Source organism: Protopterus annectens, chromosome 6.part0, assembly GCF_019279795.1.
Source record: "Protopterus annectens isolate FY-2018-M chromosome 6.part0, PAN1.0, whole genome shotgun sequence".
NCBI lineage: Eukaryota > Metazoa > Chordata > Ceratodontiformes > Protopteridae > Protopterus > Protopterus annectens.
In genome coordinates, this window is record NC_056737.1 from 1,566,958,440 (window position 1) to 1,566,976,923 (window position 18,484).

At 47.6% G+C, this 18,484-nt stretch overlaps 1 protein-coding gene across 1 annotated transcript in view; it reads right to left on the reverse strand.

The window, feature by feature from the left end:
- ZNF148 (zinc finger protein 148) overlaps nucleotides 1–18,484 on the reverse strand; it is a 1,243,505-nt gene that overhangs the window by 773,214 nt on the left and 451,807 nt on the right. The gene's annotated exons all lie outside the window — the stretch shown is intronic.

Here is an 18,484-nt window from a genome sequence, read left to right on the forward strand (position 1 = left end):
GGAATAAACCAAGCTGCCAAAATGAATGTCTGCAATTGGGGATGCATGAATTCCCCTTCCCTCTGGGTTAGGAGGTTTGGAATCTGAGGAAGATGCCATGGGGGTAGCGACGACAGGCTGCGCAGCAAGGGGTACCAGTGCTGCTGGGGCCAGTCTGGAGCTATAAGAATGGTCCTTGCTTTTTCCTCCCTTATTTTGAGCAGTACCCTGGGGATGAGAGGTAGGGGAGGAAAAGCAAAGACCGACAGACTGACCCAGGGGAAGGACAGGGCATCCACTTTCCAAGTCATGCAGTGATGCTCCCTGGTGCAGAACTTGCTGAGCTGATGGTTGGTGTGGGAAGCAAAGAGGCCGACCTTTGGGGTTCCCCATTTCTGAGTTATTAGGGTGAAGGTACTTCTGTTGAGTTGCCACTTGTGTGGGTCCAGAAGATTTCTGCTTAATTGATCTGCCAGAGAGTTGAGAAAGCCTGACAGGAATTGTGCTAACAGGTGTAGCTACATTTATTTATTTATTTTATTTGCAGTTGGTTTACCAGGATAGTCCATTGGGCCATTTGAACCCGTTTTCAATGGAGTCCTGGGGAGAAAAGCTCCAATAGCACTCTAGGTTACAATAGTTTAAAGATTATATTTATACAAAGGTTGCAGTTTTGAACAAGACCTTTACAATTAATACAGCAAACATTGCAAGTAATACACACTAGTGATGAGGTTGGAGTTAAACCTGACTGGCAATGGAACATTGCATTGTACAGTAGAGAGGCATTTCTTCTTAGGAACATACAGTTCATAGTTACAGTCTGATTCATTGTTTACAAAACGCATATTAGTAGCAGCAGTCTGATGCAATATTTACAACTAACATATAAGTACTGGAATAAAAGTATATGGAGAGATGAATAGAAGGAGAAAGTTTTAGAAGAGAATAAGATCGAGAGAGAAGTGAGAAAGAGAGAAAGAAGGAATCTAAGGCCTTGAATGAGGTGAAAAAGGGGTTTGTTTTCCATAGAAAGAATGGAACAGGAGTTTGGCAGAGGCTATGTGCCAAAGAGTCATGGCCAGCCTGCACAGAGGGTAGGAGTGAGTCCCTCCCTGCTTATTGATGTACCACATCACAGTGGTGTTGTCTGTTTTGATCAGGAGAGCCCCTGGAGAGAGAAGGGGCTTGAAAGCTATCAAGGCGTGTCGCACAGCCATCATCTCTTTTTGACTGATGTGCAGAGGGATTTGCTGTGGGCTCCATTGGTTGGCCAGGTGTGCACCCCAAGAGTAGTCTGATGCATCTGTGGTGAGGGTCTGGGTGGCGGGGGGGAGAAAGGCATTCCCTTGTTGTGGGAGCATGCTGTTGCCCACCAAAGAAAATCTTTTCTGAGGCAAGGAATTATAGGTAGAAGAGTTTCCAGGTCTTGAGAGTGTTGGCACCAAAGGCTCTTTAGGTACCTCTGAAGTTTCTTCATATGCAGTCTGGCATATGGAATGAGTAGTATGAAAGATGCCATGAACCCCAGAGCTTGCAGGATCTTCCTTGCAGTTAGCTGGGGCCTGGTGGCTAGTTGAGAGAAGTAGGCTGTCAGGAAAATTTGTTTCTCTGGAGTAAGGTATGCCATCTGGGAAGCTGTGTCCAGACTTGCTTCCAGGAAGATTATCCTTTGGGTGGGCACCTGTTTGGATTTCTTTTCATTGATTGTGTACCCTAGGGAGGTTAGTAGGGTATTTACAAAGGCCAGGTGCTTGAGCAGCTTCTCCTGACTGACTGCCTGAATAAGACAGTTGTCTAAGTATGGGTAAATCTGAATATTTCTTTGTCTGCAAAAGGCACTGGTCGGAACCAGACATTTTGTGAAAACTCTGGAAGCAGTAGATAAGCCAAAGGGAAGCACAGAGAACTGAAAGTGTTAAGATCCTGCCCTGAAGCATAAGCATTTCATGTATGATTCCCTGATAGGAATGTGGAGGTAGGCCTCTTTTAGATCTAGGGTGGCTAGCCAAGCTTCCTTGGAGAGCATGGGTAGCAGCTGCTGGAGGGTGAGCATTTTGAATTTTGGGATCACCAGGAAGGTGTTTAGAATGGATAGATTGATGATGGGATGCCAGGTGCCCTCTTTTCTGGGCACCAGAAAAAGTCTGGAGTAGAAACCTTGGCCTATCTGTTCTGCAGGAACGTGCTCTACTGCCCTCATAGAGAGCAGGGAAAGGATTTGCTTTTGAGCCTCTGCCCACTGATTTGGTGGTAAATCTGGGAACCCTTTTGGTGTTGAAAGGGTGTGGAAAGAAAATCTGGATCCCTGAGACACAATGTTCAGAACCCAATGGTCCTTGGTAATGGTGGCCCAGGTGAGTTTTCCTCCTAGGGATAAGTGAATGTGGGCAGAGGGAGGGGGTGGAGGAGGTGAGTCATTGTGAGTTCCTACCATAAGAGGGTGGCTTAGAACTCCCTGGTTTTGAAGTGGAGGTAGTCCACTGCTTAGACCTCTGCATTCTCTGGGGCTACTGTCTGGGGGGTCTGCTTCCACGGGGCCTAGGCTGGGCTGGTTTCCTGGGAGCAGGAAAGGACCAGTGTTTGCAGGGACAATGCCTGCTAAACCTAGGGGGCTGGACCTGCAAGAAATCTTCAGCTGTTTGCATAGACTTTGTTTTTTCTTCCATCTTTTTTAAGACCTCTTTTGCCTTAGTGCCAAATAAATTATCTTTGTGCGAAGGGGGCATCCAACAATTAAGATTTGACGTGATCTGGCAGGGGCTGTTCCTTAAGCCATGCATGCCTTCTAATGACAGATCCAGTGAATGCTGCCCTGCAAGAAGCTTCTAGGGCATCAAAACCACAGTGCAAGGTGTGTTTAGTTACTTGACTTGTAGAATCCATTAACTCTTGTAAATCTTTAGATTCTGCCCAAGCAAGAAAGGAAGACATTTTTTGTTTAAGGAGTTCCAAGGTATATTGCTGAAATTTCAGCATATGGAACTGGCAATTTAGTGCCCTGATAGCAAGAATAGCTGAGGTGTATACTTTCTTACTCCATCTGTCCAATGCTCGAGAATCCCTGTTTGAGGGGGTGGGTTAGAAGAGGTTGCTTTAATCCCTTTTGGCCCTTGAGAAAAGACCTCAGGGTCAGCTGTAGGATTTTTAAAAAATATATATGTGTGTGCATCAGGGATTCTATAGTACCTGTCTGGTTTTCTGGAAGGAGAAGGAGGAAGGGCGTCAGGAGTTAAGCTGGATTAGAGGAAAACATCCTCCACAACATCCAGGACTGGGGGGATGGTCAAGGGTCTGTGTTGTGGAAGATCTAGGAATTCCCCGAGTCTCTTTTTAGACTGAGGGTAGCCCTGACTCTCCCAATGGAAATGCTTCCTTAAGGTATGCAGGGTTTCCCCAAAGGAAAAATCCTCTGGGGGAGAAGCTGCAGGAATGGAATCCTCTGCATCAGAATCCTCATACGTGAAGAGGGGTTGCATGTCTTCATATTCAGATGCATCAGATTCATCTGACTCTTGTTCAGACAAAACCACAGGGGACAGATCTCTTTTCCTTTTGGAGGGGGTAGCTTGGCTTCCCCCTGATCAGCATGATAAGGTCTTCAGCCATTTTAAGCATTTGAGACTGAGGCAAGGTAGCAGGCGCCTGAGAGTGGGTTGTCGGTTTCTTGGATGTGGTTCATACCCTAGTGCGAAGAACTTCCTTGGAAGATGGTGCCTGCTCAGCGGCTCCAGACCCATCCAAGGTTGAGATGACCGCAGGATCCTTAGCCGAAGAAGAGTTTTGTGGCATACCGGTCTCCTAAAGGGTCTCAATAGCGGCCTGTAAATCAACAGAAGCGGGCATCAGGGGCTGAGAAAGAGCCACACTGAGCACTGAAGAACTGATGACTAGCTTAACGGAAGCATCGTCGGTAGGTTTGAACTTGTGCGGTCCATCTCTGTCTTTATCTTTAAGTTTTTTCGGAAGATCTGCTGTCAGATGGCTGTCCGAAGCCATATCGGAATTTGAGGACTGTAAGCGAAAATATCTGGCTACAATAAGGGGCTGGCGATGGATACTTCTGGCGTTGAACAAAGCACAAAAGCGAAAAACAAGGGACATCATGGACTGGGCCTAAACAAGTGACACAGTAAGAGTGGAAGTCTCAAGTGTGGTATTTGTTTTCCACAGGCGAGATAAGTATTAACTTTTTCTGACATCGGTTAGTGCAAGAAAAAAGGATCCCCAATGGAGTACTTGGCTTTAGAAGACTTCAACTTCAATTCAGTAGACGAAAACTCAGGTAGCAGCCGACCGGCACTTGTGCGAACTGTTTCTGCTTTGGGCTCCACGGCAAGAAAGACTGATGTAATGGCATCGGTTGCCTTACATTATACTACTGATGACCTGATGTCAGTCCTCAAGCGACAGCAACCGACACAGAAATACTAAGTCTCTGGTATTCGGGCTGGCCGAGGGCTACCCTGGCAGGGATAACCCAAATGTGATGACTGCAGCAGTGAAACACAAAGAACATCAAGAGGTTCTTTGATTCAATTCTCAAAGTTTGCATGCTCTCTCCGAGTTTGTGTTGTTTTTCTCTGGGTACTCTGGTTTCCTTTCACCTTCCAAAGACGTGGTAGATGAACTGGCAAAACTTAATTGCTCCTAGGTGGGTATGCAGGGTATATGTGTGTGATACAAAAAAGAAAGGCCCGGCAATCTACTTTCATTCCCTACTAGCCTAGTAAATTCTGTGGCTGGTGGTTGCTGTTCACGGGGTTGTTAAAGGAGTTGACATGACTCAAAAGTAAGGAAGAAGGACGCATGTGTGCATTTCTTTATTTATAATTATACATATATATATATATATATATATATATATATATACGGACAGAGAGAGAGAGAGAGAGACGTCTCTCTCACTCACACATACACACACACACACACACAAACACATAATATTTATATACACACATATATATATATATATATATATATATATATATATATGGGTTATCTTTAGTACGTCGACAGCCCACTACATCGAATTCCACTTCACCGACACGACAGAACATCGACAAATAAAGAGCCGAAGTTTACTGCACGGTAAGTTACCGTTTGGCCATCCAGAACTGAAAGACTGCCATCAAACAGACTACACAAATGTGGGGGTCTACGCCCCACACCCCTAACTTAGTATTCCAACTCCGAGAACGCACTACCGCGGGGGTACGGAGCAAAGTTCAGGTGGATGGCCATGACTGTGGGGGAAACTTTGGCTCTTCATCTGTCGATGTTCTGCCGTGTCGGTGAAGTGGAATTCGATGTAGTGGGCTGTTGACATATTAAAGGTAACCCATATAGACATATATATATATATATATATATATATATATATATATATATATATATAAAATCAATATTATTTCACAAGACATTGTGTAATGTATTTGCCATTTTTTTTTCTATCATTATTTACTTTTAGTAAAAGGTTACATATTCTCATGCTCACTCCCCCGTGATGTTATAAAGGCACTTACTCCAAAACATAACAGGATTAGATATTTGCTAAAAAGCCAAGCAAGGACATCTTTAAATAACATACAAGAAAGATAATACAATGACAACTCCTGAAGCCTGTCTGAACAGTTTAACTTTTCCAACCTTTATTTTTTTTCTAGCAATGAATCACTTTGTTTTTTCACGTTTTTTTTCTAGTTGCTCATATGAATGCTATAAAATGAAATGCTATATTCAATGATCATTCTAAAGTGGTACTTCCTGCAGAGACCAGACATGTCTATAAAATATGTTTTTCTAAGATGTATAAATGCTCCATATAAGCTCCATAAGTAGAATTACTTGTAAAAGTTAATTGTTTTCATTCAAACTCAGTCTGGGACATTAGTCTTGTGTTTTCATTCGTAATTGTGGGAAAATTGTGAACTACTACAGGATCTGAGCCTCATTTAGCCAATTATTACTGGATTTTTCCATAAGCAGTGTTACTGGTAAATCTCTGACTGGTCTGATGCCTTAGACTGTATTTTAGATTATAACAGTGGCAGTACTGCAATCTTGCTGCAGGATTTCTGTTTCTGTGCTTCTACAGCTGTTCATACTCCAGCTTTGCTGCTAGAGTCTTATACTCTGCTTATCATCTGCCTGTTCAAAGATGCATTCCAGTGCTTTTCTGTTTTTTTCCTGTTCTTGCAACTGCTACAGTGTTACAGCCCTTCTGGTGCCCATTGATACATTAGGTACTGCTCTTCCCACTGCCCCCCACAGCACACTAACTGCAGTTCTTCCCTGCTCCCACTGTAAAAAGATTAAAGTATCTCAACTTCTAACCTACCTTGTTCATTGCCCTATAGCTCAGAGTAATAGAACTAAGAGAAAAATAAGTTATATACTTACTATAATGTTCCATCTGAGTTATTGCTTTTCATTTGTCTTCTACCTGAGGGACTTGGATCCGGCAGTGATCCAACTCGGCCGTATACTCCAGCATTGTATCCAAATTCCAAGCTCCTCCCCTACCCATAATGCCCCTCTTTCTCCCTCCTCCCCTCAGATCGAGTTTATTGCAGAAAACAGCACTGATCTAAGAGGCCAACAGGCCTACGAAACCAAGTATAACCGTATAAAAGTCTATCTACTGAAAGCTGGATAGGACAAGAGGGTCCATATTACTTCAGTCCAGTTTGCTTCACAGCTCAAAAAAGGCAGGGGGGGAAGGAGGGACAGTTGAAGACAAATGAAAAGCAAAAAGTCAGATGGAACTTTATGGTTAAGTACATAAATAACTTATTTATCTGAAGTTGTTGTTTTCATTTGATCTTCAACTTGAGGGACAGAGTCCCTAGCTAGCAACAAAATGTGGGAGGTCCTCATGGAAGGATATTCCGGAGCACGGCTGGACCAAACAATGCCCTTACACTCCTGGAAAGAAGATCCAGTTTATAATGTGAAATAAAAGTATGTGACATGGCACAGGTCAAAGTAGAACAAATATCATCAAGAGAAACTCTGGACCAAAAGGCCACAGAAATGGAGACTGACCCGGTAGAATGCACCTGGACATGTCCTGGTGGAGACAGACCTTTGGCCCGATAGGCCAGGGAAATGCAGTCTGAAATACAATGACCAATGGTAACCTTAGAGACAGGCTTCCCCAAAAACAGTTTGGAAAAAGCGACAACAAGCTGATCTGATTTACGCAAGCTTTTGGTTCTCTGCAAACAGAAATGCAGTTGCCTGTGCACGTCTAGTAGATGAAATTTGTACTCTCCTTCATTTTGGAAATTTGGAAAGAAGACTGGCAAATTAATGACCTGGTTAATATTAGATTCTGAAGCCACCTTCAGCAAGAAAGATGGATTGGTCAGCAAGGATACTCTATCTTTATGAAAAACAAAGTAAGGAGGCTTAATAGATAGTGCTTTAATTTCAGAAACCTTCTTGGCCAAGGTAATTGCTACCAAAAATGCAGTTTTCCATGACAAGAACTGCAAACCTACCAAGGCAGCTGGCTCAAAAGGTGGGGAACCAAAGCCTGCAGAACAAAGGTAAGAGCCCAACGGGGTATGGGGTCCTTACCCGGAGGCAGAAGGAGAAATGTACCTTTCAGAAAGGCCTTACAAAGTTTAGCCGAAGTTAAGGAGGCAGAATTTTCACCCACATGGAAGTTAGAAATCCCCGCCAATTGGACCTTAACAGTAGAGAAGCTAACTTCACGAATAAAAACATCTGCCAAAAAGTCCAAAATGGCAGATACTGGAGCTGTAAAGGGATCCAGGTCATGCTGAAAAACCCAGATAAAAAAAAAATTTCATTTGCTAGAGTAGAGTTTCCTTGTAGAAGTCTTGTGTGCTGCAATCAAGAGCATCTTAATGGCAGAAGAAATCCCGGGAGTCCTGGCTATAATGGAAATTGGAGCAGCCACACTGTGAGCTTTAGGCTGACTAGATCCAGCTGAGGAACCCCTGATGGGTGCAAAATGAGATGTGGAACCGGATCCAGAGTCCAGGAAGGACACACTATATGAGACCACAGAGTGGGGAACCAAACTTGACGAGGCCAGAAAGGGGCAATGAGGATAACTAAACTCCCCCAGCTGTTGAGCTTTCTGAATGAACTTGGGAATAAGGGGAAGCAAAGGATATGCATAAAGTAGACTGGAGGACAAAGCATGGACTAGAACATCTCTGGGGGGACTCCCCCGGAGGGGAGATCAGAGCGAAATACTTGCTGCACTTCGTGTTGGAAGGAGAGGCAAAGAGATCATAGCAAGGCCGACCCCACTTTAGAAAGATCTTCTGCGCTACCGACGGATTCATCAGAAATTATTGTCTGAGAGTGTTCGCCAGGATGTTGGGACTTCCCCGGAATGCGCATTGCCACCAGAAAATGGCCGGTGGAGATTACCCACTCCCACAATCTCATGGCCTCGAGACAAAGGGTATAGGACCTGGTTCCCCCCGTCTGTTGATATACCAGACCACTGACATATTGTCCGTCTGTATGGCAACAGTCCCCAGAGGAAGAAAGACATGGAAAGCCTGCAACGCCAAAAGCACCAGCCTCATCTCCAATACAGTGAAATGCAGATTGGTCTCCAGAGCAGACCACATGCCTTGGACCATCCTTCCCATGCAATGACCCCCCCCTCCCCCAGCAGGGAGGCGTCTGTGGTCTCAATAGTCATGGGAGAGGGAAGAATCAATGGTCGATCCAGAAGAAGGTCTGGGGATTGGAGCCACCAAAGATGGGTTTTCCTGCAAACATGAGATAGTCCAACAGGATGGGACAGAGGAAGATCCAGCAGAGACCATTGAACCACTAAGGTCCACTGCAGGACCCTCATGTGAAGGTGCACATTTGGGACAAAGGTGATCATGGCGGCCATGGACCACCAATGCCCGAAGAACTAAGCTCGCTGTGGGGAAGTGGGCTAGAAGAATATCCTGTACATGACGGTGGAGTGAAGACAGTCTGTCTAGAGGCAGAAAATCTTTGCTTTGCATAGTGTCTAGTCGGGTCCCTATGAAATCTAATACCTGAACTGGTGCCAGTTGGGACTTGGTGGGACTCATGGTAATACCCAGGGATGGGGCTAGATGAAGAAGGTAATCCCTGGTCTGCATTAGCTGATGCCTGGAGGGAGCAGAGAGGAGGCCAATCATCCAGGTAGGGGAAGACCAGAGCCGCCACTACCACCATTACTTTGGTAAACACCCAGGGGGCAGTGGTGAGACCAAAGGGGAATACACTGAACTGAAAATAATTGGCTCCCAGCAAGAAGAGGAGAAACCTCCGGGAGCACCTGTCCATCTTGATGTGGTAGTACTCATCTTGGAGGTCTACCGAGCACATTTGCAGGAAGGGCAGAATGGACTGAAGGGTGACCATTCGAGACTTTGTCGACAGGTTCAGGGATGACAGATCCAGAATCGGTTGTAAGTGTCCTTTTTTCTTTGTCACCAAAAAGAACCTGGAATAAATGCCTGATCTGGACTGGTCTAAGGGGACGGGCTGGATGACTCGTTTTGTGAGCAGCCTGGGAATTTCTGAGGCTGCCTCCTCCCATTGACTGGGTGAAATGTCCAGGAGGTGTCTGGGTGGAGCCAGGGATGAAGAAAAGGGATAGAGTAATCTCAGGATATGATCTGCAGAACCCAAAAACATTAGTAATGGACTCCATGGCAAACAAGGTCTTCCCATCCTTCTCGCTTTGGATTAACATATCACGAACCATTCTTCTAAACAAGATGGAACAGTCGAAAGGGAGCATTCATGAAAGATGTCTTGAAGGGCTCCGAAAAAGCATAAAGGCGGAGCCAGGCGTGTCACCTGATGGCCACACCTGTCCCTGCAGCCCTTGAGGCACCCTCAGTAGCATGTGAGAGAAGCCTCATGGATGTATTCGAAATAGAAGTGAGGGTGGCCATACGGAAGGAGAAGACCTTCTTCTCCTCTGCCAACATGGACTCTGTGGCAGACTCAGCGATGTCCTTGACCAGGTCCCTCTATAATCTGATGACATGTGCCAGGTAATTCAGCGCACATAAGGCAAAAGGGGCTGAAGCGTAGGCCCGCTTCCCAAAACAATCCATCGCCTGAAACTCCCTGTCTGGAGGGTGGACTGAGGAGCTCACTTGAGCCAGCTCCTTCTTGGTGGCTGCCATAACCACCATGGCATCGACTGGGGATAACTTGGACCAATAGGGTTTGTGGGATAGAGCACTGAGAACCTTACCCAGCCACCTGGAGATAGGCTCAACCATGTCCGGATCCTTCCATGCCCTAGAGGATATAAGATCCACTAAAGGATCCACGGGGGGGGGACAACCAGGAGGTAGAAGGGCTTATGCCAAACGCCTCCAGGAATACTGACTCATCAGGATTGGGCTTGAGGGTAGACCACCCACCATGCTGGTGCAGGATCTCCATGATGCCCCCCACAGAAGACATCCTCCGGGGGGGGGGTTATTGAGGGGAGCCTTCCCCTTCCTCCAAGTCAGTATTATCAGTGACAGACTCTGGCAGGGAGTTTAAGTGCCTTCTCTTGCAAGTATGTTTAGGAGGGAACTACTCGGGGAGATGCTCCAGGGAGGACTCGGAAGCTTTAGGGAGTTCTAGGATCAGAACCTCCTGGGGAAAACTGGCAGCAGGCTGTTCCTGAGGGGGCAGGACAGAAGACTCCTGCCCAGAAAATGAGGGAGCCAGAGCGGAATCCATGGACGAGAGTGTCAAGGGTCTCGACAGAGCTGAGAGGATCCTCTCCACCACCTCGAATGCCGAAGGCGAGTGGACCCCCAAAGGCAGAACAGTCGGGGCTGTGGCCGGATCCACTGGCCTGTGTGCCGAGGGTTGAGCTGGAGCCGAGCCTCCTGGCACCAAGGCCCCGAGGGGAAGAAAAGACCCTGAGAACCTCGATGTCTACTCCATCCCATCAGACCTGACACTGAGGCTATGGCTCTGAGCGTCGGTCCGCTCCGAGAATGTCAGAGCCAAACCACTCAAGTCAATGGTAGGCATCGAGGTACCAGGGACCACTGACGCTGACCCCTCAACACCTGGGAACCTTGGATGCAAGGACTCAGAAACTGAATGCCGGATCGGAGAAGGAGAGATAGGGAGAAAGGCGGACTGCGTCCTCCGGCCCAAGTGGGGGATGGAGCAGGCAAGACTCCCAGCTGAATCTGGGCCCGAAGGAATTTCAACATCATCCTGTCCTCCTCAGCTTCAGATAGAATCCGAGCAGACTGGATTGAAGTGGCTACCAACCCCGGCCTAGAATAGCTCTTTGGAGAGGTGGGGGAGAACCGAGTCCAAGAGGTCTCTGGCTCCTAGGAGTAGTGCGGAGACTGGAGCCGAGGGGTACTCCATCTTGGATGCGAGCAGGACTTAGATGGCGGGTTGGCCGAGGAAGAGTGCTCTGAAGACCTCTTCCTAGGCTGACTCCACTCTTTGGAGTGTACTTTCTCTCCATCCCTGGGCTTCATAGCGGGAGCTTGAGTCCCAGAAGCCAGGGGGGAGAAAAAAGAAGAAGAAGCCTCTGTGGGAGGCAGGAGAAGGCCCTTTAAAATAAGTTTGTTCCTCCTGTCAATCAAAGCATGGGGGTTGAAGCCCACACAGACTGAACAGGAGGAATCTAAATGGGTGACTTCCAAACAGGCAACACACAGAATGTGGGCATTGGAGGGAGGTAACTTATGCCCACACTCTACAAACTTCCGAAAGCTTGTTCTAGGAGTATAAGCCATGGCGGGAAGAACAAGCACACACACACACACACACACACACACACACACACACACACACACACACACACACACACACACACACACACTAGACAGAAAGGGAGCAGGAAGGTTTTTTTTTGATAGAGTTTACCGACGCCGGATGAACGAAGAGAAGGTAGAGAGGTAAAAAGATAGAAAATAGAAGAGAATAACCCAAAAAAAGAATACTTATAACTCTGGAGCTTGAAGCAATGGAAAACCCGTGCTGTTCGAATTGAGCAGCAAACAAGATTTGGGGGGAGGAGGAGACAGAGGGGGGAATTATGGGTAGGGGAAGAGCTTAGACTTTGGATCCAATGCTGCAGTATAGAGCTGCATCCTTCAGGTTGAAGATCAAATGAAAACAACAACTTCAGATCTGTAATTTGATACAGGTTCTGAAGTTACAAAACAAGAAGTTATGTACTCACCAGAACGTTCCATCTGAGTAGTTATAATTCATTTTCTGCAACCTGTGGGTAATCAGATCCATATCGGATCCGAGCCGGCAACATTTTTACAAGCATCTGCTCCAAGCTTCTCCCCTTACCCATAATCCCTCACATCTCCTACCTTCCCTCAGATCGAGTTTGCCACTAATCAAACTATAGCAACTCAATAACAACACTAACCTAGAACAGGTTTGCGGGGAAGGAGGGCAGGACGGTTGCAGAAAATGAAGTATAACTATGAGAAATAAATGTATGTGACCTTGCCCAGGTCACTGCTGCACAGACATCATCCAGAGAAACCCTACACCAAAAGGCAGCAGAAGTTGCCATAGATCTGGTAGAATGAGCTTTAATAGGACCAGGTGGGGACAGGCCTTTATCCCTATAGACTTGCAGTATACATTGTGTAATCTATCTAGCCAAGGAGACCTTGGAAATGGCCTTGCCCAAAAAGGGTCTGGAAAAGGACACAAATAATTGGTCAGACTTACGGAATTGCTTAGTCCTGTGTAAACAGAAACAAAGCTGACTATGAACATATGAACATCTAGCAAATGCAGCTTATATTCACCCTTGTTCTGGAAATTTGGAAAGAGCACAGGCAGATTAATCATCTGGTTAATGCTAGATTCAGAAGCAACTTTCAGTAAGAAAGAAGAGTTAGTGCGAAGCGAAACCCTGTCTTTATGAAAGATCAAGTAAGGGGGCACAGCAGACAAAGCTTGGATCTCAGAAACCCTTCTAGCCGAGGTAATGGCACTAGAAAAGCTGTCTTCCAGACAGGAATTTCAAATCTACTGACGCTGCTGGTTCGAATGAGGGTGCCACCGATGCCTGTACAACTAGGGTAAGGTCCCAAGGAGGGACGGAATCCTTAACTGGGGGACGCCAAAGAAAAGTACCTTTCAGAAAAGCCTTGCGCAATCTCAAAGAGGCCAGAGCATTCAGATTTTTGCCAACATGAAAATTAGATATGGCTGCAAGTTGTACTTTCACTGTAGAGGAACTAGCCCCGTGTTGGAAAATATAGGACAAAAACTCCAATACTGCAGGAACCAAGGCTGTAAATGGATCTAGGTTTCTCTGAGAAGCCCAGATAGAGAAGCATTTCCATTTGCTGCGATAAACTTCCCTTGTGGAAGCTTTGTGGGATGCCACCAAAATATTGTTTACTGAAGATGACAAACCGGGAGTCCTAGCGATCAAGGAAACTGGAGCAACCAAGCCATCAGCTTGACGCTGCCCAGATCGGGCAGACTGATGCCCGAGGGATGAGAGATGAGATCCAGGCAGGGATCCAGAATCCGTGGAGGAGTTAGAGCATGAGACCAGAGGAAGGGGAACTACATTTGACGAGGCCAGAACGGGGCAATGAGGATCACTTTGCAACCCAGTTGGCAAGCTTTCTGAAGAAACTTCGGAATGAGAGGTAGCGGGGGATAGGCATACAATAACCCGGGAGGCCAAGCATGGACGAGAGCGTCTCTGGGGGAGTCCGCTGGTGAGGGGATCAGAGCAAGGAAGAAACTCGCTGCATTTCACGTTGGAAGGAGATGCGAAGAGATCACAGCAAGGGTCACGCAAGGAAGATCTCCTTCGCTACTGAGACCACTCGTATGGCATTAGAATAGCCCGACTCAGTCTGTCTGCTAAAATGTTGGATCATCCCGAGATGTGCGTTGCAATCAGAAACCGACTGGTGGAGATCACCCACTCCCACACTCTCATGGCCTCGCGGCAGAGAGGTAAGATCTGGTTCCTCCTTGTTTGTTGATGTACCAGACAACAGACATGTTGTCTGACTGAACTGCAATCGTCCTCGGGGGAAGAACAGTATGGAAGGCTTGCAATGCAAAAAGCACTGCCCTCATCTCCAGAACATTGATATGCAATCTGGTCTCGGTCTGGGACCACGTGCCTTGGACCGTTATCCCCAAAAAGTGCCCCCCCACCCAAGTTGGGAGGCATCCGTGGTCACTGTGGCTTGAGATGGGGGTGTTAAGAAGGGACGACCTGCCAAGATTTCCAACAATTGGAGCCACCAAAGAAGAGAAATCTTGCAGGCTCTGCTGATTCGTACTGGGTAGTCCATGGGGAGGTCTAACCAAGACCACTGAACTGCTAGGGTCCACTGAAGCACCCTCATGTGAAGGCACGCACAGGGAAGGATTGAAATTGCTGTGGCCATGGAGCCTAGGGCACAGAGAACGTCGCTTGCCGTTGGCATCCTGGGGCAGAGGATCACTGACACATAAGCCCGTAGGTTCTGGACCCTGTCCCGAGTGAGAGCAATAGTATTGTGTCCAGTTGTGCCCCTATGAATTCCAAGGTCTGTGTCAGGTTCGAGCGGGACTTGGAGATGTTGATGGTAATCCCTAGATTGACTGCAAGATGCAGGAAGGAGTCTCTAGCCATGCAAAGTAGATGCTTGGTGGCAGCAGCGAGGAGCCAATCGTCTAGGTAAGGAAACACCTGAATTCCCTGAAGTCTCAGGTAAGCATAACCTTGGTAAACACCTTGGGGGTTGTGGTGAGAACGAAGGGTAGGGCTCTGAACTGGAAATGATTGGCTCTCAGCTGGAAGCGAAGGAATCTCCTGGAGCTTCTGCAAATCTTGATATGGTAGTAAGCGTCCTGGAGGTCTATTCAGCACATCCAGTCGCATCCTCGGAGGTAAGGTAGAATGGACTGCAAGGTGACCATCCAGAATTTCTGCTTGGCTACATTCAGATTCAGGGCTGACAGGTCCAATATGGGCCTGTGGACCCCAGTCTTTTTTGGCATTAAAAACAGCTGGAGTAAACGCCTAATCTGGACTGATCTGGGGGGACCAGTTCAATGGCTCAATCGTAAAGCAGCTTTGAAATTTCGTGCACTGCGGCCTCCCTTTGAGTGGGTGGAACATCCAGGAGGCACTTTCATTGGATGGGTGGGGCAACGAACAGGATGGAGTATCCTCTGGATATAATGTGGCGCACCCAACGGTCCGTTGTAATGGACTCCCAAGCCATTAGGTGCAATGACAATCTTCCCCCGACTGTCTCCAGAGTAGGACAGTCAGTCAACTCCTCAGGGTTGCTGCGCAGGTCAGACTGAGAAGGTCTCTCTAGACCCAAAGTTCCTCAGGCCCCCTCTGCCTTCGGGGCGGCGTCTGTCTTATCCCCCTCTGCCTACAGGTGACAAGTTGTCCTGAATGTCTCGGGAAAACTGAGATTTTCGGAACCACATCTTCTCCCCTCTCTGATTCCTAGAAAAGGATCTTTGAAGGCTAGAGAAGCGGACTACAATGGCAGACAAAGTTTTCCCATCCTTCTCGCTCTGGACTAGGGTGTCACGAACTGTCTTCCCGAACAGGGAGGAACCGTCAAAGGGTGCATTTGTGAATGACGCCTTGAAGGGGTCCACAAAATGACAGAGTCTGAGCCAAGCGTGCCGCCTCATAGCTATGCCAGTCTGAGCCGCCCTAGCCACTCCTTCCGTGGCGTGGGAAAGAAGATGCATGGACAGGTTCGAAACAGATTTCAGAGTCGACATTTTTGCCAAGAACAGTCATTTGTCCTCTGGCGACAAAGACTCTGGGGGTGACACAGCGAATTCCGTGACTAGGTCTCGCTGAAGTCAAATGACGTGTGCTAAATAATTCAGTGCTCGTATGGAAAACGTTGCTGAAGAAAAGACTCACTTCCCAAACCGATCCACCACCCTAGACTCCTTGTCCGGAGGGTGGACCGAAGAACTTTCCTGAGCCTGTTCTCTCTTGGTGGCAGCTGCAACCACCATAGCATCCACAGTGGATCCCTTGTACCAGGCCTGTCTGTCTGTGGGAGGAGAAAGTATCCTGCCTGGGCGTTTGGGTTTTGGCTCTATGGTGTAAGGCACCTTCCAAGCCCGCATGGTAATGAGATCCACTAATGGATCTGCAGGTGGGGACACCCAGGATGTAGATGGACCCGTGCCATAGGCCTCCAGGAATACTGACTCATCCGTAGAGGGTTTTGAGGCTGACCAACCTCCCCTCTGGCGGAGGATTTCCATGATGTCTCCAAAGGACACATCCCCAGGAGGTGACCTGGGGGAACCCTCACCTTCATCCAAGTCAATATCTTCTGTGAGGGACTCAGGGGAGTCCATGTGCCTCCTCTGGCACAAATACTTACGGGGAGCCTCCTCAGTGGGACTCTCTGAAGAGGGCTCGTAAGTCATGGGGGGTTCCACAACAGGATCCACCTGGGGGTCCTATAGCACAGGCTGTCCCTGGGACAAGCTGATGGGAGTAATGACCAAATCCACGGCAGCCTGAGCGGAGTACGAGGCAATGGGCTGGGGCCTCAATCCCTGGAAGAGAACCCTCACCACCACGTCGAAGGCCGAAGGACAGCGCACCTCCTTGGCAACCAACAAGGAAGAAGTTCTCCCCGGCTCCGTCGTGAGGATCGCGGCCGAGGCCAAGGTAGCCAGGGTTCCGAAGGAACAACTCGGATCCAACAACGTTGGAGCTGAAGACATCTCCGTTCCCTCGGATCTGGCTCCGCATTCTCGGCCCCGAGAGTTGCTCAGCTCCCCGGCTCCATCGTGAGGACTGTGGCTGAGGCCAAGGTAGCCAGGGTTCCGAAGGAACTGCTCGGATCCGAAAAAGTTGGAGCTGAAAACATCTCTTTTCCCTCATTTCCAGCTCCCGTTCTCGGCCCCGAGAGTTGCTCGGATCCAAACAAGTCTGATCCGAGGAACTCAAGGTAATCGTCGGCATCCAGGTTGGAGGAACCATCGGCGCTGAACCCCCAGCTCCTCGGATCCATAAACCCCAAAACTGCAGGTCGGATCGGGGAAAGAGAGATTGGATGGAAGAAGGGCATAGAGGTCCCCTCTCCGGCCGGAGAGGGGCCTGGCAAGACTCCTATTTGGATATGGGTCCAAATGAATCTCGGCATCATCCTGTCCATGCCAAGCATTGACAGACTCTGAGTCAACCGCGAGGAAGCGACAGACTCGGATCTGGCTGGTCTGTGAGATGACCTTGAAAAAGGCCTCCGGAGTATGAAGGCTCCGGGGAGAACCTCGGGGAATGGAGCCGAGAAGAAGTGGTCCTGACAATTTTAGAAGGTGGACTGGGAAATGGCTCCCTCTCTGGAGATAGTTTGCGGTGCCTTTCCGCCCTTTTCTCTTTCTCTTTCTTGTCCTTATCTCTATCCTTTGTTTTTGTCCCCATCTCAGCAAGTTTAGAGGGAGGTTGAGTCCCAGCCTGAGAGGGTGGGTTGGTCAGCTACTGGAGCCGATGTCGAGGTCATCGTATCTAATGCAGAAACTGGTAGCAGGCCCTTAGCTACCAGTTTCGCCTTCCTCTCTTTCAATGCCCTGGGGTTGAACCCTGCACACACACTACATGGCAGACTAAGGTGGGGAACGCCCAAGCAAATAACACAAAGAGTGTGGCCATCAGCCGGTGAAAGCTTGTGGCCACACTCTGTGCATTTTTTAAATGTTGGTTTTGGCTGTTCAGCCTTCATCACACATCACTCAGCCAAAACTAAACCAACAAACGCACACACACAAGGGATGGTTAGGCCTGCACTACCTCAGAAATAACAAACTTTCTAAACTACTTTTTTTTTTTGTAACAAAAAAACGATGAACGACGAAGGGGAGGAAAGGGTTGACCACAAACAACTACACTCACACACAAATATAAACTAAAAAGTGCCACTTACTATACCCAACTTGGAGCTATAGAGACCACGATGCGTACGCATGAAGAGGCAAACGAGATCAGGGAAGGTAGGAGATGTGAGGGATTATGGGTAAGGGGAGGAGCTTGGAGCAGATGCTTGTAAAAATGTTGCCAGCTCGGATCCGATATGGATCCAATTACACACAGGTTGCAGATAAATGAAGTTAACTACTTCAGATTAAGAGTATACCACATACTTGTGGAACTGGTAGTTACACACTGATATGAGAAATCCAGTTTTCACTCTACTTGTGGTTTTCTCAGTTTTCTACAGATTGTAACTGTTAATTCAGGATTTGTCTTGTTGGTACCTTGTTGGGCTTGACAACTAATTATATAATTTTCTTCCTAGCTGTATTCTAATATTGTTATTTATACTCTTACACTGTTATTAATGCTTGTATGTTTTTCATTGATTAGTGTGACTGCAACCCGAGCTGAGCCTAAAACTGGTCAATTGTGAACAGTAGTCTATTGTGGTAAACAAGAATCAATCAACATCCCTAGACAACCAGCACAGGAAACAGAATCTGAACCAGTGCCAAGAGTGGCAGCACT